This window comes from Manis pentadactyla, chromosome 16, assembly GCF_030020395.1.
Source record: "Manis pentadactyla isolate mManPen7 chromosome 16, mManPen7.hap1, whole genome shotgun sequence".
Classification (NCBI taxonomy): Eukaryota; Metazoa; Chordata; class Mammalia; order Pholidota; family Manidae; genus Manis; species Manis pentadactyla.
In genome coordinates, this window is record NC_080034.1 from 30,444,406 (window position 1) to 30,468,201 (window position 23,796).

General features: G+C 46.1%; 1 protein-coding gene across 15 annotated transcripts in view; it reads right to left on the reverse strand.

Moving 5' to 3' along the window:
* TRERF1 (transcriptional regulating factor 1) overlaps nucleotides 1-19,506 on the reverse strand; it is a 186,146-nt gene extending 166,640 nt beyond the window's left edge. For 6 of the 15 annotated variants that reach the window (XM_057494110.1, XM_057494109.1, XM_057494106.1 and 3 more), the window contains exons 1-2: nucleotides 18,980-19,159; nucleotides 18,477-18,561 (exon numbers count right to left, since the gene is read on the reverse strand). The gene's annotated coding sequence lies outside the window, so the exon portion shown is untranslated. Of the gene's footprint in view, nucleotides 1-18,476; nucleotides 18,562-18,826; nucleotides 18,904-18,979; nucleotides 19,162-19,187; nucleotides 19,311-19,413 lie in introns of those variants that run through there. The other 9 variants (XM_057494108.1, XM_057494105.1, XM_057494102.1 and 6 more) reach the window with 6 other exon arrangements.
* Between the last annotated feature and the right edge of the window lie 4,290 nt (nucleotides 19,507-23,796).

Consider the following 23,796-nt stretch of genomic DNA (forward strand, 5'->3'; position numbering starts at 1 on the left):
TCCAGCCCAGGTCTAAGCCTGTCCATACAACAGGCAGTCTGTAACTGCTGTTGAACAAATGAATGAAATCCACACCTTATTTTAAATGAAAACTAAGAGTTACACCCACAGAGGACCACGCTTCTAATCTCTCCTTGCGGCATTATGCGGCCAGCTGACCCACGCAAACACTCCTCACTTCTCTCGCCTCTCTTCTCTCCAGCCTTGCTCCTTTTCCCTTCCATCCTGAGTCCTGGTAACTGGAGAAATTCTTCACTGGAGGAAGGCAGCATTCTCCTCTCTAGCCGACAGGAGATGCTCCCTGGGATGTACCCTGGGAGGTCTGGGGACCCCTGCTTACCTCAACCCAGTGGACTTCAGGCTGTCCTAAGAGAACCAGCCACATGAGAAAACCGAGTGGGGGGAACAGAAGGAGCTGCCCCCTCCTCTCACTTTCCCCCGGGCCTTAGCTCTGTCAGATTTTGAAGCATAATGAGTTTTGTTTCATAACAGTCTTAAATGAACTGGATGGGGAAAGGGGATGACAATGATAAAAATCTTAATTAAAAACAATTCCTACAGGCAAAGACATTTTCCAGATCCTAAGATGTGATAAAAGTCTCTTGAGCAGAGGCCCTCCAGAGCCGCCAAGGACCCAGCATTCACTACATGTTCAGTAAATGCCTACTATGTGCCTAGCACTATTCTGGGTGCTTAGGAGGTGCACTGAACACATACACAAAGATCCCTGCTTCCTGGCGCCCATATTCTAGGAGGAGGAGACAGGCAATAAAGATAATGAACAAGTAACCTATATGGAATGTTAGTCTGTTACAGTATTTTGGGGAAGAAGAAAAAGTACAGCAGATATAGGGGCTGGGGAATTCGGGGTATGGTATTAAATACAGTGGTGAGGAAAGCCTCAGTAAGAAAGAGAGACATCTGAGCAAAGACTTGGAGGAGGAGACAGTCAACAATGCAGACGGGTATCTAGGTTCTGGAAGAGCAAACCAAGCAGAAAGGACAGCCTGTGCAAAGGCCCTGAGGCAAGAACATGGCAGGTATGTCCAAGGAGTAGCCACAAGGCAAGTGTGGTTGTGGCAGAGTGAGAAAGGTAGAGAACATTAGAAGACAGTGTCACAAAAGCAAGGGGGGTGAAAGGGGACACAGTGTCACCAGAAAGTTATAAGTACTTTGGTTTTCACTGACTGAGGTGGGGTGAACAGGGGAGGGACAGCTTCCCCTTCAATTGTCTGTCACTGTCATTCTCCCTGGTGAGCCCTTTGATACCATTTAATAAATATACTCAAAGTCATCTCCCTTGCAAAGCCCTCTCCCACTCATCACTGCAAGCTATAAAACTCAAACAATCCTAAGAAAATCAGCCAAGCCCGACACCTACCTTCCCCCGAAATCAGTATGTGACCCAAAAGGGAAGGTGGGTAGGAAGATGAAAGAGGGAAATGGATACCAGGAAAAAACAACCACAAAGAGAGAGACAAGGAGATATACGTGGAAAAGTCCAGAAAGCACCAGAGAGGCAGAAAGACAAAGCTGAACAGGTTCCTTACTCTTCACCATGTCCTGAAGCTTATGAGGCCCCCAAGCACCGGTGCTTAGTCTTACAATCCCCACTGCCCTGTGACTGAGCTGACAATCCAATCAGTGGGCAGCCCTCTCTTCCCACCTCTTGAACTTCGCTTTTTCCTGACATCAGGTGGAACTGGAGGAAGGGAGAGAAGAAAAAGGTCACTCTTCCTCTCTAAACTGCAAAGGCAGTGGCCCAGCTAACCTAGCCGGTCACACCAGAGGTGGAAGCAGAAACTCCCTCATCACAGAATTCAACCAGGGTTCTCCCAAGGCGACAGCCACCAGGCAACCTTACCTGGTCAATCTACAAAATGGGCTGCCCTCACACAGCCCCAGACCCAACAGCCACTTCTGTCCATGGCACTTCCTCTCCCAGATTGTCCCCACATTCACACTTATCCCTCAGCAACTAGACTGCAGAGGAAAAAAAATAATGTGCATTTAAAGAGAACATTGGGGAAGCCCTGAAATAAGATAAAATTAGTAGAAAGGACATAATAAATTAGAGCAATTAACTCAAGGTGGTATAGCGCAGGAGCTAGAAGCACAGTTCTAGAGCCAGAATGCTTGGCTCAGCTCCACCACTGGCAAAGGGCATGACCTTGGGCAAGTTACCTGCATGACCTTGCACAAGTTACCTACTCTCTCATGCCTCAGATTCCTCACCTTTAAAACCAGGATCACTGTTAGTACCTGTGTCCTAGGGCTCTCAGAAGTGAAGTTAGTACTATAAAGCATAGAAAAAGATGCCTGGCACATGGTAAGAATTATATGAATATTTTTTAAAGACATAAAAATACTTTTGAAAAAAGAAAGCTTTCTGAGCCATCTGAGAGAGAAAAAGGCTATAGTTTTATTTTTGCACGTATGCATGAAAACAATCACTACCGGCTAATTTTTTCAACTCTGATAATTCCTATTCCATACTTTTAAAATATAATAAAATGTTTTGGCACAAACGTACTTATTACAGCATTATTTATAAAGGTAAATTATGGGAAATGACCTAAGTATCCAACAATAGAAGAATGGGTGAGTAGGTTATAAAAGCCGTAGGAAAGGGTTTTGTGAAGATCTAGCCATAAGGGTGTGTATTAAAAAATCACATAATGAAGCATTTTTAAAGACATGGAAGATACTTAAAAAGTATCAAATAATAAAGGACACAGAATTAGACTTCACTTCCAACCAATATAACGTAACTGCTATTCAATTAACCCTCCTGTATAGAACAACAATAAAAGGTAGATAAAATTCAAAATAATAACAACAACTGCTTGGAGGTATGGGAGTCCAACAAGCAGGCAGGACTTGAGAGATTCAGCTCTGAGAGGAAAGGGAAGCGCTGTGAGGTGTTTCCCCTAGGACAGCTGCCCATCTGGTAGAAGAACCCTGAGGTAAAACAGAAATCAGCAAATTAAAGCTCGCACAGCTTTCTCTCTAGACTGGGAAGACAAAAACTAGAGCTCAGGGCTATGTAGACATCCAGGATTGGAGAGGCCAAGATCCCACAGAGAAAGTGAATGACATATAAGTGAGCCCAATGTTCTGCAGCAATTTCCCCTCAGGGCATTTGCTGACACCTAAGCCATTTGTGTACAGGGCTATACCATAGAAATCCAAGCAGAAAAAAAGCTGTTGAAAGACTAAAAAGTTAGGCAGAGATTTTTTGGTAGTGGCAGGGAAACAAAACTTGAAGATCAGGGCCTGCCAAGGAGGAGGAAACCTAATAACACGCACCCTAAAAGCAAGGACAAATCTGAAATAGACCAGCCTTTACTGAATCAAGGTGGTACAACAGTTTCTATGTAAAATGCCCAGCATTCAAATAAAAATTACCAAGCATGTCATGAAACGGTCCAAACTAAGAGAAAAGCACAATCATTTTAAAAAATCAAAGAAATGTTTTAAAATTAAACATTGAAAACAATAAAAACACATTAAGAATTGACTACCTGGGTTTGACAGCAAATAATAAATAGTAGAAAAGATGATTAATAAACTGGAAGATAGGTCAGTAGAAAAAAATATTCATACTGAAGCACAGAAAATACAAACACAAGCTTCAGGAACATGTAGGATATCACAAAAGAGTCTAACATATGTGGAATCTGAGGGAAGAAAAGAAGTAATTGTGCAAAAACCATATCTGCATAGAATTTCCCAAGGATTTTCTAAAAATGATTTTTTAAAAAATCAAGCCAGAATTGTAGCTCTCCAAACTCCACAGGGATACATACAAAGAGAACTATATTGATGTGCATCACAGTAATACTGCTTAAAAAAAAAGAGATTAAAAAAATGTTACTTTCAAAAGAACCACAATAAAACTGACAGATGACTTTTAACAGAAATGAAAGAAGCCAGAAGACAATGGTACAGTATCTTTAAAGGATTTTTTTTAAAGACAAGCTAGAATTCTATACCCAGTGAAAATATCCTCCAAATATGATGAAAAAAAACATTCAAACAAAACCTTGGAGAATTGTGACACCAGCAGACACCCCTTCACCATACAAACACACACACACACACACCTAAAGGGAGTTCTTCAGACAGAAGGAAATTAATCTGAAAGAGGAGCATTAGTGTGGTTATACAAGAAGAACACCAAAAAGAGCAAATGTATGGATTAGTCTAAGTTACTATTGACTTTTTAAAACAGTATCATGTAGGGTTTCATATATAAAGATTTAAATCACAAGACCCCAAAGGGCAATAGAAGAGGTAAAAGGAATCTAAGTGTGGTGAGTAGCTTGCATTGTCTAGGAGGTTAAAGTATTGATTGAGGATTAGCTCCAGAAAAAAAAAATACAAAAAAAAAAATCACACAGAAAGCCTCCAAAAATGCAGAGACATATATACTGTAAAAAACACTAGAAAAGAACAAACACAGCATCTTTGTAAAACAGAGGTTCTATCTAGATGGAATGATGACTGGTTTTCACTGTCTTCAGTCTTTCAGCATTTCTGGTAGATCAACTTTTTTCTTAATATTTGGTTTCATACCAAACTAGAACAGTATTTTCTTATTCTCGCCAGGAGGTGAAAGTAGCCTTCATTTTCTTATGAAGTTTCAAAACAAACAGATTTCTAGAAACTTAGAGACCCTGTAATTCTACAGTCAATTATTAGCAACATTTATTTGTACAAATGAAGAATGCTGTCCGCCTGCCAATACAGACCAGTTATCTGACATATCCTGTGTCCTGGGCAGAGAATGACTGCTCACACACTGTGTGTGGTGAGACAGCGCTCCTATAAAGTCTTCTTAACAAGCAGGAAGAAATTTTAACTTGGCAGAAAAAAAAAATCACATTTAATAATAATGCAGGTCATTTGTATAGCCTTTCCACAACAGAAATCCAAAGACCTTGCTAACGTAACAAATTACAGTCAGCATGCAAGATACATTTGTACTCCATCTTGCAGCAAGAAAAAATTGAGCCCCAGAGAAATAATGTATATTATTTTGAGGGCAATCCATGCTACATGAGAATTACTATTTTCTTAAAAACAAGAATATTAGAGCTGATGAGGTGAGGTGGGTACTCTCACATGTCAGTACTACAAATGAAAACTAATTTTTAAAAATTTGTGAAGAATGTGTAGGAATATATTACCCAAAAAATGCCCACTGTCATTAAGACAGTAATCCTCCTTTCCAGGAATTTAACCTAATCTGAGATGTGATTAAAGTTTTATGTACAAGGATATTCATCAAAACATTATTTATGATAGCCAGAAATAATAAACTTAATTCCTAATAAGAGGAACCAGTTAAATGAACTTGGGGACCCAGTACCTGGTACACAGTAGGTTCTCTATAAATATTTGTTTAACACAGAATCCATGAGAGGATGTTTAAATTCTTAAACAAGTATTTAAGAAAAAAAATTTCCAAAGAATAATGAACAAGATACTAATTAAAGCACACTCAAAATAACTTCAATAATCTTTTAAAGCATAATATCCTAGCTAATGTGTATTGAGAACTTACTATCTGGCAGGCACAGTCCCACATGCTTTGCATGTATCACCTCATTTCATCTCACCCAGCCCAACAGGTTATTGTTATTTCCCATGAGTATAAGATCCTGGATTCAAACCCAGGCAGCCTGACTCCAGAGCTAATACTCTTAATCATCAGACTATACTGCCTGAAAAAAAAACTGGAAGGAAATTATTAAAATGTGAACAGGAAGGAATTAAAGACAATTTTTATTTTCTTCCTTATTCCTATCAGTATTTTCCAAATTCTCTGAAATCACCATGTACTATTTGCAGTCTCCTTTGCCAAAAAAAAAAAAAGTTTTATGAACTTTCACTCACCATTTACACAATTTCAGTGAAAAAAATCTTAGCTCCAATGGAGTTTTGAATCTTGCCTTCTTCAGGTCTTAAAAGCAGAACATGGCGTAAATCTGAACCATGATATTCTGACCATGAAAAGGGACAGATCGACAGTATGCTCAACAGACTCCAGAGTGCACGACTTCTACTGCACAAACATGTCACTATCTGGCTGACAAAGTGCTGATTTTTACATATATTCTGCCATTAATCTTCAAAATGACCCATCCGGGTAGATATGACCATCTCAGGAAAAGGAGAAAGTGAAGTGACTTTCTCAAGGTCATGCATAGCACTCCAGGCTCTGGTCAAAGGACCATCCAACATGCACCCAGCCACCAACCATTCCCCCAAATCATGTTGAACAACTTGGTTGGGGGGGGAACCTGAAAGCAAGTCCATGCCCAAGCACTTCTGGAAGCTACCAGTGCAGATTTGTGTGACCCACACACACATCATGCCCAAAACCCACATACAGCACTGGAACCCAAACCCCACAGGGCTTCATCCCTTCAGAAAACAATTATGCAGAAGCATGAAGAATATGGCTTTGTATTTCTCCAAGCACTTTTGCATCATTTATCTCCTTTGATTCTCAAAATAAACCTGTTTAGCTAGTAAAAGTAAAGATACTGAGCTCAAGGAAAACAAGGCTCTGAGAATTAGACTGCTGTCTGAGAACACCCCAGAAGAGTCAGTATGGGGTCCCTTCCATTGTATTATTACAGCCGTATTTCTGAGTAGAACTCAGGCCACACTGACTGTTAAGGTTAATGGGAGGCAGGACGAGGAAGTGGGAAAGCACCTGCTTTTTACCTCGGTCTGAGTTCCTGGGTTTCAATCCCTGCTCTGTAATTTACTAGCCATGAAACCTTGAGCAAGCCTCTTCGTCCCTTTGTGCTTCCATTTTCTCACCTGTATAATGGGGATAACAATGCCTTCCTCATGGAGTTGCTTTGAGGATTAAGGAGGTAATATATGGCCTGTGTCCGCAGTTAGCAGATAGCTGCTACATTTTGAAAGGTACCCTATCCCCAATGTGCACAATGTGAGGTCCCCATGGCCAGAGAACACTGCTTCACTTTCCTAAAGCAAATAATCCTTTTATGCTTCTCTAAATTCCACCATTCTGGTTCCTTTTAACTACTTCAAAGAGACTAGATTGAACTAGTTACTTCCAGACTCCTTTTTAAAACTCTCAACAAGCTTAAGTTCAGGCCCTTAAAAGTGTCCTCAGAGAAGAACCTGGCAAGAGTGGAAGAAGACAACAGCCTGGAACTCCATCCAGCCTCTGTGTTCTGAGCTTCTGATTCCATCACAAGGGTTTAGCCACGGGATGATAAAGGGTCAGACCAACAGATGAGCACCTGGCAGGAGAGGGGCATGACAGAGGGCAGCCCAGCAACAAAGTAGAGAGCAGAAAGGGAGTGTGTCCCAGTACAGGGCCAAGGGCCTCAGAGAGGGGAGGGGGTCCAGGGTCCCAGAGAAGTGGAAGGGAATTCTTTTTGCAGTTTCCCTTAGAAACTCACCCAAAATACAGAGAGGAAAGGTTAGCAGGCCCTGTCTTGGCAAGATGGTGATGCTGCTCTTTCAGTAGCGCTGCCACAGCCTCAGAATCCAGACCTTTGGCCCTATTGACCCTGTGTTTGCAACCCTTTCCTAACCCATCTCTTGGGCTGCAGGCTCACTTCTCTGGCTTGTGCTCCATACCACTCAGAGCGATCTTTGTAATATATAAATCTGACTTGACCCCATCCCCCCATAGACGTCTCCTCACTCTAAACTATCAGTGACTCCCCCACTGCTTACAGGGTCAAGGTCAAGCTCCATAACATGGGTACCAGGTCCTCCCGGCCCAATCCCTTCTTACCTCTCCAGACGATGTACAACCTCCAACTGTCACTGAGAACTTGGTATGTGTCAGGCCCCAGCTAGATGTTGGGGTCACAAAGGTAATAAATAAGACATGGCACAAGGATGAATAAGACCCAGTCATGTCCTTAAGAAGCTGTAAATCCTGTTGGTGAGAAAGATACAGGAAGAGATCACTGCAATCCAGATGGGTGGTGCAGAGCCTGGGGTGGTTAGGGAAGGCTTCTGGAGAGGGAGTTAGGTGAGGGGCAAAGGAGGAAGCACTCCATGCAGAAGAAACCACAGGGCCAAGGTGGTGGGCAGCATAGCCTAATAGAACTTTCTGTACTAATGGAAGTGTTCTGTATCTATGCCCTCCAATATGGTAGGCACTAGCCACATGTGGCTATTGAGCATGTGACATATGGCTTGTGCAGCTGGGGAACTCAATCTTTTATTTAAATTTTAATTAACTTAAAGTTAAACAGCCACACATGGCTAATGGCTACCATGTTGGACAGCACAATTCTAGAGCGTTAAACTGAAGGTGATCGAAAATGAAGTTAGACGGGGAAGCCTTGAAGTAAGGCCAGACTCTATGTGGCTTCCTATACTCACCATGCTATCTGCTATTCCCTCCCTGCCTGTACAGCCAGGCCCACATTCTACCTCTCTCCCAACTCCCCTGGGCTGCTCTACACAGTCTCTGCCACTTACTACTCGTGAAATGCTGTCGCTTGCTAGGCAGTCATCGCTGTGTATCACATTTATATGTTCTCATGACCATCCTCCATTAGACTCTGAGTTCCTTCTCTTATTGGTCCTGATACTTCCAGCCACCGGTACAGTCCTGGCACAGGGGAGGCACTCAATAATGCTTGATGAACCAAAGCAAGCCAAATAACGCTTGATAAAGCAAAGTCACCAAAGCCTGGCAGGGAGGGGCAGCGGGGCACTGACCTCTTCTAACGAAGATGTGAACCTCTAACCTTGACCTTCAGAAGGACAGCTTTGTCCTGGTCTCAGGAAAAGTTCTCATGAATACCCTGTGTACTCCACCCCTAATGCCAACAGCAGGCCTTGTGGGGCCTCTATTTTGTCCAGGTTCCTAGATTCCAAAGGTCCGAACAGGGAAAGTGACTAGCCAGTTTTTAAAGGCATCATAGCTAATAACCAGGAACCAGTCTTTGGAGTTAGTCCTGGGTCTGGAAACCAGCGCAGTTACTCAGCCCTGTGTATCTTTACACAAGGTGTTGAAATGCCTGAGCCTCAGTTTCCTCAAGTATAAAATGGGTCTCGCATCTGCCTCTTACAGTTTTGGTAAGGCTGAAATGACTACACATCTGCACAAGGCTAAGCACACCGTAAGCTTTCCATAAGCAGCAGCTACTCCTAGCGCCATGTGGAACCCTCATTTGGACACCCCACCGCATATGCAAATTCCTGAGCCCCTAAATAGGCTCTTCTTGGTGCTGAGATGCAAGGGATATAATCCAATCTCTGACTCACAACATGTAGCCAAAATTCTCCTCAAGTTCCCAAGATAAATTTTATTTTAATTCCCTCTAACTTTTAAAATTAAACAGTCCTTACAGCATTTTGGGGTGGCAGGGGTGAGGATGGAGACCATGAAATCCAACAAGCAGCTTTATAAAGGTTACAAACTGACTGGAGAGAGAAAGGAGAAGGCAGCTGGAGGGGGTGAGCAGGGGGGAAGGAGACAATCCCCTGAGTTTCTGCTATTATTGAATACCCCAACTCTCAAAGCAGCCTGGCCGCCCCCTCCTCCAAGTGAGCTAAGCTCTGTTAATGAGAAAGCGGAGCTCTGCCTACATTACCACAATAATGATTTCCCCATTGCATTTTTACAGGCCTGCTGCTTTATCATAGCAGAAGTAGACATATATTTTCAATAAATCCCTTCTCGCCTTCCTCCTCCCCAACTCGAGCTCTCCCAGTAAATGCTGTTCCCTCTGCGCCCTCCCCCAACGCAATCCCAACCCCAGAGCACAATGAGTTCCACTAATCAAAACAGAAAGAAAAAGAAAAATGGAAAAATCACAGCTGCTGAAAAACAGCATTCGCTACAAGTCAAAGCCCTCCACATTTTTTCTGCACGCAGCATTTACTTCTTCAAGGACACATCACCCCTCCCCTATCTGAAAAATTACGTAGAGTTGCTCAAATGGGAGGGAGGAGGGGGCGGGTGAAGAAATCTAATATTCACTCTCTTTCCTATTTTGACTAAGCCAGCACAGACAGAAATATAGATAAGGTCTCAAATAACTGATTTAACAAAATGTCACTTATTAAAAGGGATGGGGGATGGGGCCGCATTTGCATTTGAGAGCTCAGTTAAAGCAGGCCAGCTAAAGGCCGAGAGGCCTCAGAAGACAAGGGGGAAGGAAATGTTTCCCTAGCCTGGTCTCCTTCAGTGGCTGCAAGAGCTGACCCTGGTGGCAGAGGCCTGGATTTCTCCCTTCAAGAAGAAGCAATGGGGAGAAAATCAGAGGCAAAACAAAAGCAAAACAACCAGCTGTTTCTGAAATAAGTAAGCATTTATGCAGCACTAAGTGCTGCCAGACTCTGGGCTAGGTTCAGGGGGTACAAAAATGAGTGATGACCCAGCTTTGCCCTCCACAGGGCAGTCTAGAAGGGGGGTAAGACCTGCCTGATGTAAGTATGACATCAGCACCCTATGAGCTGAGGGCTGCAGGAGTCCAAGTGTATCCACCTCCAGCCCACCCCATAGCCCTGGCCCAGGACCAGGCACACAGAGTCTTCGAGAAAGACTTCAGGAAGGAGCTTCTGCACAGTGAAATGGTTTGAATTCCACACTGGTTTCTAAAGAGGCTCAGACTCTTCAAAAGAACAGAGGCCCCTAAATGCCCCTATGTACTGTGGTTCTCCACAAAAACCCCTCAGCTCTCCTGTGTTACCCAATTAACAAAGAAAAATGAACAGTCCCAATACTAACTGGTCTCCTTGAGATGAAGTTTACGGGAGTTTGGTATCTCCCACTCTGATGGCAGAGGGAACTCAAATGGCCCTCCTAGGAAAACTGTGGGCCTCAACTCCATCTTTTTTTTTTTCTTTTTCTTCTTAGAAACACCTTTCAAAAAAGTTAGTTTGGAAGTGGTTTCCCAAAGAATAGGAAAGGCTCCCAGAGCAGCCATGGTTATAACAAAGACCCCTAATGGGCCCTCAGGAAGCCTTCCGAGACAGCAAACTGCTCAGGGCCCAATGTGTCCGAAGCAGGAGCCTGGAGGATTCCTAAAAGCCACCCTCTCTAGAAATGACCACGGATTATCCAGGTTCCTTCACTGAGGGGCCCTACAGGAGGGACAGGGCTGAGGGGAGGAGCTGAGAGAGAACAGCCACGTGGTTTATTGAAGTCACATCTGGACTTTAATTACAAGGCAGCCTTAAAGCTGTGTGCTCCACAATAAGCCAGACAATTCAAGGTATTTTTTTAATGTAATGCCTAAAACATCCTTAAATCATCTGAGCACTTCCAACTAAGGTCACTGGAGTTATAAGCCCAAAACTTACCCATGCTCTTCTTCGTTTCCATGATCCTTTACATGCATGTACCACATTCTCATGTAATACTGTATCGCATTAGCTCTTTAAAACTGGATGAAATTTGGAGACCAAATTCTGGCATTAAACCAGGGCTTTAGATGCTGGCTGGACACGTGACTCTGGGTTAGTCACTTACATTTTTTCAAGTCTACTTCTTGAGCCTCACTTTCCTGAGCTCTAAAAAGAGAATAACATCTACCTCCCATGGTTGTAGCACAGATAAAATAAGACACACCAAAGTCTCTGGACCTATGAAATGCTAGGTAAACACTAGTTTTTACACAGACAGTATCTGTTTCCTCTCTCTCTGATTCTTCATTGATTATCTTCCCCGTCTATGAAACCAAACTGATAACGGTTCCACCGATGTCTCAAAACTGACAATTTGCATTTATCATACAAACACAAGAAGGCCTATTACGTACAGGAGTGCAAAATCTAACTTAACTGCTGAATCTACGCAGTGGGTACGAGGGAGTTCATTATACATCTGTCTGCTTTTGTGTATGTTTTATGTTTTTTCATAACAAAAATTAAATTAGAAATAAATAAATAATGCCTCACCCTCTTAGGCAGAGGCCAGAGGTCCGATTAGTGACAAGCATTGACTTTTTTTTACTGGAAATAGCTTTCCAGCATACACAGCAGGACTAAAGGTGGTTTTAGGTAGACTCAGCTTTATAGAACAGTCTTCATTTGCAAAACAAATGCTGAATGCAAATAAAGCCTGCTGAGAACAACAGGCCACCATCAGGTTTCTTGGGTAGGGTCAAGGCTCCCCAGCACCCAAGGTCACAAACCAAGTTCCTTTGGCCCTTTGCACCAAAGGGTGCAACCCACTGGCAGGTCTCAAATTCTAAAGATGGAATGAGAGTTTCAACCAATACTGACTAGGATGTCACAGCCCGCATTTCTGATACCAGCCTTCTGACAGTAAGAGCAGTTTCGCTAAAGGGATCACATCACAGAGGACTTGAAAACCCCAAATAGAAAGTGGCTATGAGGAGGGAAAAAGAGTGGGAGTGGACATGGCGAACAGAGTTTCTAGTAGACACTTTGGGAAATTAAAGCAAGTGTTTCACTGGTTGTCGGGTTTTATATCTGAAAGAGAGATCTGGCTGAAGATCAATTCACCTCTCTGCTGCCTGTGTACGATGCCTCTTACAGTTTACATAGCACTTTCCGTACATTATCTGATGCCATCCTCACAACTCTAAGAGGAGAGGCGACAGATGGTATCACCCACTTTTTACAGATGCGAGACAGGCTTGGAGGCCAACTTGTCCAGAGCCAACCTATGGAGCTGCACCCCAACCCAGGCCCGACTCCCTCCACACCCACCCACCTCCCACGCAGTGGCTGGGGGCCACTGAGGCTGGCTGGCAGTCGGTGGCATATTTCTGTGAAAGGCAGCGTGAAGGAGAGGCAGACCTTTGCCTTCTTTTTTATTTTTTGGAGCTTCTTGCTCAAAATATGACAGTGCCCACCAACTTTTGAACAAGGCTGAAAAATCACAGCTGTCTTTTTCCAATCACAGTTTTCAAATAAATTTAATGGGAGGCCCAAATTACTTAAACTGAAGACTCTTCCCCATGCGAACTTATCTGCTCTTTCCTCTGTACTGCTCAGTAATGCAGTCAAATGTTCAGAAAAATGCAGTACGATTTTCTGATGCAGTCTTAACCCTTTCAGTCTCTGGCTGGTGTCAAGTCCTGAGCCCAAACCCCTTCCCAAGGGCATGGGCCCCAGCCTGAGAGGCAGAGCACGTGGCAGCCCAGCTTACTGGTCCCTCACCTTGCACCATCCACACCTTCAGTCACTCCAGTCAGGATGGAGGGAGTGCCCCTCCCCTGGCAAAGGCAAGATGTTCCCCAAAATTCTTAAGGACTTTCCCTCAGCTGACCTGACCTGTTCTCAAAGAATCACTCCCTCTCCACCGTCTTTCCCATCAGCACACGAATATGCCAAGCACCCCAAAAAGGATCCTTCCCTGTCCGCACACGACCTTCCAGCTCCCACTCCATTTCTCTTCCCTTTACAGTCAAATGTTTACCAAAAAAGTTATCTACACGTCCTATTACCAGTCCTCACCTCCTAATCCCCTCCCAACCCCCTCTGATCTTGCTTCAATCCAACCCATCGCTCCACTGAACCTGGTCTCCCCGAAGTTGCTGATGGCTTCCATTTTGTCAAATCCAATGGTGACTTTCCTGGCCCCATCAACCTCATGAAATACTTAAACCATCCCCCCCCAACACACACACACACACATGCATGCACGCACGCGTGCTATCCTTTCTTCTCCCTCTATAGGCTTCTTAGGGCATCTCCTCCAGTTTCCTAGATCTAAGTACCACCCCCTGGCTGAAGACCCCTACATTTTTATCTCTTGCCTAGCCACTCCTCTGGTGCCGGACACCATAATTAGACTGCCTGGCTGCCATCTCCACCTTGAGTTATCTCAAATTTAGTGGCGTCCAAACAAAAATAGCCTGATTCTGCTTCCCTCCCTCTTCCAATCTTCCCCATCTCAACAAATAACACCATCTCACGAAACCTCAGAATGATCCAACCTTCCTCACCCCCCTACACCAAGTCCAGCTGCAAGCCCTGCCCCTCTGCCTCTAAGGTGCACCTCACACCCACGTGCTCCCCTGCATTCACCTCCGGTCACATCCTCACTTCGCCTGCTCCCCATTCCACACCTGCTCCTCTCCAAACTGCGATCCTCTGTAGCATGAGCTAGGGAAGGCCCCTTCCCACTGCAAACCTTCAATGGCTTCCCACCACACTTCCAGCGAAACTCAAACATTTCCAAGGCCCCCAGAGCCCTGCAGGATCGTCTCACGCTGCCCTCTCTCCCTCCCCCTCATCCACTTAGGCCTCTGTAATTGCCACCCCCCCAAGCCAAAGTCCTTCCATACAGGCTCTCCTTGGCCTGGTGCTGTCTGTTCCCCCTACCCCCAGTGGTCAGAGAGGCTTTTTGAGGCTACTTAAGTTACATCAAGCCAGGTCAGTGCTCTGTGTTTCATCAGAGCATTTTTCACATTTTGCAATATATATTTCTTTACATGTCTGCCTCCCCTCTGGATTTCAAGCTAGGGGACAAGTGTGGGGGATGGGTAGAGGGAGATAACTATGTCTGTTTTAGTCATTAATGTATTCCCAGAGCCTTAATATAACACATAACAAATAGTAGGTGCTCAGTAAGTAGCCGCTGAATGTACCAATTTAAAAAAACTAGAGCCCACTATGTTATAAAAATAACTTAGCCTCCTAGAGGCCCAGAGTTATCACTGCCATCTAGGCACACAGGTTCTTTTTCCCCCTACCTCTCTATCCAAAGAGATTTTTTTGAATGTTGCTGAATCAACAAGCCCAATAGTTCAGCATGTCCCACCCATCCCCTAGCTGTTGCTCACAAGGTATTAAAAAGCAAAAATCATCCATTTCCTCAGTAAACCCAAAGCAACCAGAAGACAGTGTACGCTGCCCTGAGCTCTTAAAATTCTTAGAAAATATCAGGGGTTTTTTGTTGTGTATTTTCTTGAACCCAGAAGAAAAGATTTATTAAGAAAGCAAAAGGTTCAAACTCATGTTACTAGGACTGTATTATTCCTTAAAATGCCAAGGTAAGCTTGTTGAAAAGTGTACCAATAATTGGAATTCAGCTGCTGTCTCCCTCTCCCCATAAAAGAAATCAGCTATGTTTTAGTTTCCCCTTTACAAAGTCAGTTTCCCCTCCAACATGCAAATTTAGAAGTATTATTTAATCCACAAGATCCCAGCTGATTCTACTCCTCCCTCTTCCCTAAATCACACAGTTTTATGACGTCAAAGAGAAAGTGAGTTGAATTCAACTGCTTTTAGAGCAGGACAGTCAACACCCATTTGTACTGCCTCGGGGCTGAGCCACTTGTCTGGATCTTCACTTTTCATATAATGTTCAGTCAATAAAAACACCAAGAGCTCTTCCCAAAAAATGCCCACAGTGAAATACATGGTATCCCAGAAATGAAAGTAATACAGTATCATTATTATGAATCCTTCCAAAAATATACCACCAAATCCCAATTACCCGCATGTGAATTCTCCACACAAAGCGGGTAAAGCCACACTAGGCTTTCTGGTATCCCATTCCTCCCCAAGAGCACCTCCTGCTGCCTTGGAGTAACAGCTCAATTAACCTTAGCCTTGAGCAAGCAGATCAGACAGGGGAACCAGCTGGCTGAAGGGGAAACTTCCAAGATTAACTGAAATTATTTTTGGTACCTGGGATTATGCGCCTCACTCTCTATTAGCACGTGTAATTGGAAATCAACCGCACACTGCACACTATTTTTCTCCTGGTCGGCGGGAGACTTTTGTAAGTATTTCCATACATTTGATAGTCAAGATTACCAGGCCACTCAAGAGTCCTTTTTGGAATACGAAGGTGCAAATCCACTCTCTCCATGAGAAGACAAAAACAGAAGTTAATCTACTCGCTCAAGTCCATGAAGCAACTTGGCGGTTGGTTGGCCCAGGAAGAGACTGTCGGGGCCTCCTGAGACCTCTCTTTACAGAACCAAGTCACAGAATTTCAGAGACGGATGGAACTCATGGATCAAATTGGGCATTTTTTAAGATAAAGAATCCAAACCCAAGAAATGGCTAGAAGCTGGTACCCTTCCCACTTTTCTCTTCAGGGACATTTTTTCCCCACCTTGAGAATCAAGCCACCTTTAAAATTCTTTGTCATTTTACAAATACAGTAAACTGAGCCAACTACGGAATGCAAGACAATTTTATCACCTCCTGATTAATCAACTTTGTAGAGAATCCTTGTACTTCCCAAAACTCCAATGCTTTTTGGTTGTTATGACCAACCCACCTATCAAAGGAGAAGAAAAAGATATTACATTATAAATAAGCTTTGTTTTTGTGACCACATGTTTTATTACATAAGCAGCACACCCCTCTTTTACAATTCAAGCTCCTACCTCACAAAACCACACAGGCTCAAGTGAGTTTAAGGAGGCAAAACTGAGTACTTTGCACACAGTTCACAGAACGGCTGTTTTCACAGCAAGCTCACATAAATACTATGTGATATTAACACATGACTGCTATGTGGAAACCTGCTTACCAAGCTGTGAAAAGAACCATGTTCACTATGTAACCTGCAAAATTATCTTCTCAATGCCCACAAAACAGAAGGGAAATGGCTCTGTTTTGAGATGTCAAGCTGGCTTCTAAACAATCCTTTGGCAAAAATGGACATGCCTAAAAGGGCGGGGCCCAAAGAGGTGTGTCACTCCCAGTATCAATTCCTATAAATCAAATCCTGACAATCACCATAATATTTTAAAAAAAAATGAATTATGATTCATGGGCTTTCAAACCTTTATTACCACAAGAACATTCTCAGCTAAAAGTAGGGGGGGTAGGAGGGAGCTACTGTGATTTGATTAATGGCCAAAGCAAGACAATAAAATAAGTCTCATAAATATAAGAAAAAAAACCTGAATGACTGCTCTTGGCTTCAAGGGGAGGCAAGTAAATAATTCCACCAACCTGGGATAAACACACATAAAGACTTTGTTTACCCTCCTGGCATATACACCAACAAGACTCAGATTTTCAGCAGGAAAAAAGAATAGCTAATTTTGTTTAACTAATAACTAGTTAGGAGCATTTGATAGGCAGCAACAATGTTTAATTCCCAACTAACTCAACTATTAAATTGCTAAATATCAAATTCTCAATATGGAAATCTGATGACAGGAAGAAAAAAAGCACTGTCCATCATTAACATGCAGAGAGATCTTTCTTTTTTAAACCCACTTTTCCCTTGCTAGAATTGAGCCTGTCTACAGAATTACAGAAAGCTTAATCAACTTCAGTTAACTGCATGCCTAATGTTTGCTCCCTGACCCTACTAAAGATGTCTGGGTTTGAATCCTTGGTGCTAAAATTATCCTGGCAAAGTTAAGACTCCCAGTACAATCAAGGTACCTGAGAGCCAACCCCTACAACTCATCTGCAGAAACCAGTGGACGGAGAACCAGGAAAAGAGAAGCAAGGAGAAGCAAACGCTGCTGGTTAACTGGTTAAGCACTGAGTATTCCTGTTTGCTGTCCTTTCAGCAGGCATTAGAACCACCTTTCCATCCCCGGACTTCTATCGTGAAAGGTAAATGATGCAGAAGGTTGACCAACGGAGACAAATTAAAACTCCTTTCTTAACACTCTCCGCCATGGCCTGTTAAAAAGTGCACCCAGCCGGCCTTCCAGAGGCATTTTTTAAAGAACTCTTCAGCCGCCCCTGGATCCGTCATTCCTAAGCATCCCTTCCATGCACTTCACAAGACAGCCCAGGCCATGCTGCTAGCAGCCCGCTTCTACACGTTCACTTGCCAAAGGCGCGTCTAGTCTGTGGAAGAGCTTCCACAAAGCTGCTCTAAACAGCCCACTCAACGGCATACGGAGGAACCAGAAGTCATTTTCTTAAAACTAAGGATGGCAGGCGCACATGCTCCAGCCCAGGGCTGGCCAGAGGCTGCAGGCCAGGTGCTCTCAGCCTCCGCCAGTGAATAAGTGGGTTTGTGCTGTTTTTTAAATATCTATTTCTTCAGACCTCCGGCAGTAACTTCCCAGGCTCCCAAACTGAAGTTGGGAAGTGAAGGGGCAGGCTTATCCCCTTACACATTTCACCAATCTGGGTGGCCACTTTAACTTCTGGGGACTACCCAGCCCCCGAAGAGCCCACAGACGCTGTATACATACACATAGGCATCATGTCAAAAACCCCAAAAGGCACATCCCTAGGGTCCTGCGGTTTCTTGGCTCGAAGAATGAAGGCTTTATAGCATCACAACCTTCCTTTGCAAGCCCCACCGCCACCACCCTTCAAGCCAGGGCTACCAATTACAGCGCCCACCTCACCTCACCCCCTTTGCTGGGATGCTGTGCAGCCCACAGAGGGAAGAGGGAAGAAGGAAAGCAGAGAGAAGGCCCTGCTAACATACTGAAAGTAAGGAAGTGGGGGGAGACTTTTCCGTTCCCCTCCCCCGTCTTCTCCCGGAGCATCCCCCAACTAATTTTTTTTTAATGAAACTTAATAAGCTTCGTGCCTACCTTGGCTGTTTCTGCAACAAGTGCATGGGCAATCCGACAAGAAGACAAGCCTCCTCTTGGGGGGTGAGATGGGGGACGAACAGAGCTGATGGAGTAATTTCAATATTAATTTATGTCAGAGCCGCCTTCTTGAAGCGCTACTCACTTACAGTACTGCCCACAGCCTGTAAACAAATATCGCTCCGCCAGGAAACATACTCCCCAGATGCAAGCCCCTCTCCCCAGCAGGGAACCTGGCCTTTCGCCCCCCAACCACCACCCAACAGCGTGCTCCCCCAACCTGGGTAAGAAGCTCTGGGTTTCCAAAGCACCAACCACCACCTCCGCCACCACCCCAGCAAGAAACTTACTCGGTCCGTCTACGCCTCCACCCTCCCTTCAGGAAATCTACTCTCCATATGCATTCAGCCTCCCCGCAGGAAATCTGCTCCCCCTCCCCCTTCTACATACATGCACCCCTCCCGCTCCTCCTCCCCACGCGCCCTCCCCGTTCAGAAACTTACTAGCGAGCAAGCGTGCAGGCTCTCCCGATCCTGGAAACTTACTCGCAGATATAGCGCCCGCCAGCCCCTTTTCCCGGCCCTGCTCCCCTTCCTGCCCTCCGCCGCAAGCAACTCCAAACTCTCCGCATCCAGCCACTCTCCCTCCCCGGTGGAAATTTGCAGTGCGGGGCCGCGCGCGTGCATCCACCCTCCCCTTCAGGAAACTTACTCCCCATCTGCATGCACCGCCTCTCAGCCATCGCTTAGAGGGAAGGGGGTGTGCTAGGGAGACAGAAATACATATGTATCTCTCGCCCCTCCCCCGGCCGCAGCCCACTCGGGGCCAAGCCGCAGTAACCTGGCCTTACCTTTTTGCATTGCTCCCCACCCTCGCCCCCTCCCCTAACTCTCCTTATCCGCTCTCCGGCTCCCCCCTTTTTTCACCCATTACCCACCCCTAGCAACCGTTCCCAAGCTCCTCTCGGCCTTTTTTTTTTTAAATCCGGGATGCAAATTCCTCCCCTGTCAGCAAATCGACTGTCAAATTATTTTCTTGCAAAAGGAGAAAGGCGGGGTAGGGGGGGTGCAGAAGCAAAAAGGGGGGGAGGGCGGGGGAAGGGAGAGAGAGGGACAGAGGTGGGGAAAGATATCCCTCCGCAGAGCTGGGTCTGGCCGCGGGCGGGGAAGCAGGAAGTAAGGTGTCCAGCGCAGCGGCCGGCGGGTCCTCCGCCACGGCCCCCACCCGCGCTCCCTGTCCCCCCGGGCGCCGCGCTCCGGCGGGCGCGGGCGCATTGTTCGCAGCCTTCCCGGCGATGCGCTGCCGACCTTATTTGTGTGCTCTGCTTGTGCGTGAGGTTGCACCTTTTGTAGCCTGGCGAGGCTGGATGGGGATGGGGTACGGGGCGCGGACAGAGTTTCGACCCTGCGCGGGACCTGTCAGGCCCGGGGTGTGGCACACTCTCCGGCGTGGCCGGAAAATCGAGGCCCGGGAGAAGGCGGCGTGGCCGGGAAGCTGCCGCCTTAGACCCGGACCAGTGCAGGATTGCTTCCTGCGTAGCCGTCTCGCTTATTGTAACGCTCTTTGCAATCTAACGACTGGGGTTAGGGATTTTTTTAAACTTATTTTTATAAGGGGTTGCAAAGATGCCACGGTCTGGGGGGGCTGCGGGAGATGGTCTGCGTCTACCCCCACGGCGCCCCGGCTCTGTGGGGCTGGGAGAGGGTCTGGGGCGCCCGGGAAGGGGCTGGAGGACTGCGAGGCGCGCGGCTCCATCCCTCCGCCCCGATGGGGGCGGGGAGGGGGTGCTGCAGACGGCGCTGGAGCTGCAGCTCTCTGGGGAGGGGGCTCCATCTCGGCGGCGCAGCAGGCCGGGGAGGGAGGTTGCCTAGGAGAGGAGCCGGGGCCGGACGGCGGGGAGGGAGGGGGCGCGGGTGCCGCCGCGGCGCGCGCTCGCCCCTCCTCGCGCGCCATGACTGTCGAACGTGGTGCCGGGGAGGAGGGACCGCCGCCCGGGGCCGCTCGGCATTGGTGCGGAAACCCGAGCCTGGAGTCGCTCCTCGCGCTGTCTCCTCCTCCTCCTCTGCGGGGGAAACCGCTGCACCCAAACCGAGAGCAGCTGCGAGCAGGGGGCAGGGCGAGGGCTGAAAGGCGAGCCAAGGGTTCAAACCTCGGCGGCGCCAGGGAGGCGAGAGCAGGACAGCTCCCGGGGCCCGCGAAGGCGCGGCCGCGCTTGGGTCCAGCACGCGACCCCAGCATTTCCAGGCTTCTGTCCTGGTAGTCTGAGGAAACGTGAGCCGAAGGTGGTTCGGCTAAGCAGACCACCACTAGCCGGCTTCGAGGCATCTGTCTCACGGAGGGCCCCCAAGACAGCGAGTATTTTTTTGCTCAAGGGAAAGTTAAATCATGCTTTTTTCAGTGTGAATAAATCGTTGCGCCCCTTCCCCCAAATCTCGCGCAAGATAAATAAGGTGATCCCGCGACCCAGACCTTCGCCGCTGTTCCCCACCCCCACTCGGTCTCTGGGTGTGGACAGGGCGGGGGAAGGCTATGTGGGAGCTTAAAGCATGAGGTCATGGGCGGAGGAGGCTGCTACCAAAAGCGGCCGAGATTCTTGTGCATTTTGAGGGGTAACGGTTCTCCATCTTCAGCAGCGTAACCTTACCAATTCTGGCGCACCTGGAGCAGAGAGCCCTCGAAAAAGGAGGGGGCTCTGGGCTATTTCGCTCAGAGCGTTTGTCCGCTGCCCAGCCCCTTATGGGGCCCTTCAACAGAAGCAGAGAAAGACGAGCGACAGCGCACAGTATCTCTGAGACTGAGAAAGACTTCAGATGCTAGGGCGTCCCCCGCCCCCCAGTCCTCTTCCTGCCCTACTGCTTTCCCTGATAGCCGCCTGTCCCCCTCCGAACCGTTCTTCCCCAGCAGCTAGAGGAGTCTAAAACTCCTGACTACACTCCAAACCCCTCCCAACTGCTCTTAGAATAAAGCCAAGCTCAAGCCCCTGCGTGATTTCGCCTCTACAGACCTCTGCACTCTCACAGCTCCTCCTCCTGTAATGTAAGCCGGGTGCTGCTTTGTTCTGTAGGGGGTTGTGGGAGAGGATCCCAAACTCTTACTCCACCTCTTCTGCTAGACCTTCAGGACTTGCCTCAACTATCACTACCTCCGAGAAGTCTTCCTGAGGAAACAATCTCATCCCCGGCTCACTTAGGGGGAAAAGACCCACCCTAGACAGACACACACACCCCTCCCTGGCAGCGGGCTGTGGCTGGAGCTGGCCCCAGTGGCGGCCCTTTTCCAAGCGGAGGAGGAATAGCGAAGCTTGTGCACCATCACTGCCTGGGAGCCTGACCCCCTGGGAGGGAGTTGGCTAGGACGGAACCTCAAAACACCCTGTTTCCTCTAGAGACCTGGAAAAAAGCTCAGCCCTTCCACCTCCCACCCCAGTACACGTGGGTGCACACTAATGCAAGAAAAGTTCTTGTAATCTAAAACTTCTTTCTCCCTGGGGCAGATCAGGAACCTGAAGCTAGCAGGGAGTAAGTAAATTGCCCAGAGTCGATGCGGAAATTCACACCCTGGTCTTTCCTGCTCCTAAACCAGAAGGTGAAGAAAATGAAGGATTTGGGATTTGGGGCCCAAGATAATGCTCTTCCACAGCCAAGGACACTTTTGTCACCTTCAAAGGACCCTGCATATGCTTGGCCCACTGCCATCAGCCAGGTAGTACTGTCTAATGGTCAGTCATACAGACTCTGACATTGGGCAAGTTACTTAACCTCACTTGGCTCAAGTTTCTTTGCCTATAAAGAATAATGGTACCTATAGTTAGTGTGATTGTGAGGTGGAAATGAGTTAATATATATGTATAAAAACCTTAGAACAGTGTCTGGGGAAGTACTTTAGATGTGTGGGGTTTTGTGCCCCCTTGCTGCCCTAGGATCCCAGAAAATCAGGTCCCCAGAGTTTTAACTGACTTAAGCATCAAAAATTAATCTATGTCTTTAAAAGCTGTAAAAGCACCAATAAATGCACAGACAATACCTACAAAGACCTTACTTAGCCACTAGATTCAACCCTCAACAACGCATATAACTTGAAGATAATCCATGAGGTGGATAATCCCAAATCCCCCAGCTCTAGTTTTGGACCCAGAATGAGTGTTGAAGGAGGGTTAAAATATTACCTTGGATCTTTAAAATCAGAGTCAGGCTGAACTAGTTGTAGTCCTGGTCTAAAACCTGCCTTGTACGATGGAAGCCTTCCATGGGCTGCAAAAATATGTACGGAGATTATTATTAGTATCGTTAGCTCCTAGTCTTATCATTTTCAGCACTTACCCTCATGGATTTTTTAATTCATTCTTTGGAATGGGTTTCACAAATTCACACGGTTCCAAATTCAATTAAATATTGAGAAGTCTCTCTCCCACCCTGACTGCCACCCATTGGTTTTCCCTCTGTGGAGGCAACCGGGGTTAGCCTTCAGAAGACATGTTAACCATGTTCCACCTGAGGCCTCCATATAATTTACAGAAATCACCAACCACCCTACTCCTATTCTACTCCCACCCTTCCAACGCTTTCAGCCTCAATCCTAAACAAGGTTGTATTAATGAGAAACCATCATTTCCTGAGCTACTTACAAAAGCAAACACTTTGTGGTTCTTTCTCCTCCTCTGTACTAGTACTAATCATAAGGTTTATTGCCAAAGCACTATGCTAAGTCCTAAACACGCATTATCCTATTTACTCAGCCCAAATCATTGTTATCTTTATTTTACAGATGCAGGCAGAAGTAGAGGATCAGAGAGATTACATAACATGCTACAATTTGCATCCAGGCCAACCTGAGCCCAAACCCTCTCTCCTAACCACTTGCCCTCTTGCCTCTCTGTGACACAGAGAAAATTCTGGCAGCCTGGAGGGGAAGTAGAATGGAGTCTCTGCACCTTAGACCTTAATTCAAATCCTGGGTCTGGTCCCCACCAGCACTGAGGATTTGAGGAGGTTTCTTCACCTCTCTGAGCCCCGGTTCATCTGCTTGTGAACTGGGACTATACATTTTCCCCTGGTTTAATGTGAAGGCTAAGTGCATGTAAATAATGGCTTTTAAAATGTCTCATAAAACAAATGCAATGTTTCAGTCTTATGGGGCTCTCATCTAAATAAACCAATTGTTAAGACATTGTAGAGACCATCAGGGACGTAAAATGTGGATTTGACATAGATGTTATGAAATTAATTTTGTTGTGATATGGCATTGTAGTTTTTTCTTCAATTCTTATTTATTAGAAATGCATAATAAGAAATTTTGGGTGAAGATATGTCTACAATTTATT